We start from the raw sequence: 1136 nt of genomic DNA on the forward strand, positions 1-1136 counted from the left end.
GATTGTCGACTTGATTCATGATGATGACTGCTAGCTAAGATTTCGAAAGTATGTTGTTGACATGATCAGTCCAAGCAAAGCTACTGTTGATATAATGTGATTTGACTTCATTTTCTGTGGCCAATGACCTTGAGCCTTCATGGGTGGGCACTTCTAATTTAACTCTCTGGCATCACCCAAGGGGCTTGAATTTTCGAGCTCTACCCTTAGACTTGGCGGTGACGTACTGTCCCCACGAGTGACAGAACACTGAGCTAATCATGGCGCAACTAGAGAACATTACCAACACCTACTCTCCGTATTTTCCACTGGCTGCCCCACCACCACAGAAGGCACTGAGCTAGGCTGAAACACCTGCATTTTGTAGCTGCCTTACTCAAGAAAGCAAAAAAGAGACCATTTTTTAATGGGTTTTATTAACTCAATTATTATTATTATTATTTACATTGTTTGCAAACTGATATGTGACATGTATTAATGACAAAATAACATGCAAAACAGGCAAGCTAAAAATGTGGGGCTCAAAACAGGTGGGGCTCTGCCCCATCTGCCCTGAATGACGGGTCGCCACTGATAATAATATATGTTCTATGTGCTTGACTTGGACTGAGATAGGAGCCGGTACTGTTTATATATAGGTGCAGGAGCTCCACAATACTTTTCAAGCTACTATTCTATAAGAGGAACATGCGCTGAAGCAGTGGAACATTTGAGGTGCCGGCACTCAGCTCCGGTGAGCTCCTGCCCAAATCAAGCACTTTTTGTTCTGTGGTTACAACATGATTTTGCTTGATACATTTATTTAAAATTGATTGTTTTGTTTTTTAATGTCACCATAATTGGCCTGGTTGTTAGTAAAGAAAAAAGATTTGGACTTACAGTATGAATGACTGACATTTTATTTTCGTGTCAAATCGCCAGTTGGCAACCAATCCCTTACAGGATTAATTGACACATAAACAAACATTACGATAATTTAGTAATAATTATTCCGGTGTTCTGTGCAGTGTGCACCGCATAAAGAGTGAAAAAGAAATCAATACATAATAGTAAATAAGGTTATCCAAGCTATAATTGTATCCCTAAAGCAGGAAAAATAATACTCAACCCAGTCAGGCATTCAAGTGGGAGACAGG

This window comes from Coregonus lavaretus (genome assembly GCF_964263955.1).
Source record: "Coregonus lavaretus genome assembly, chromosome: 29".
NCBI classification, from domain to species: Eukaryota; Metazoa; Chordata; class Actinopteri; order Salmoniformes; family Salmonidae; genus Coregonus; species Coregonus lavaretus.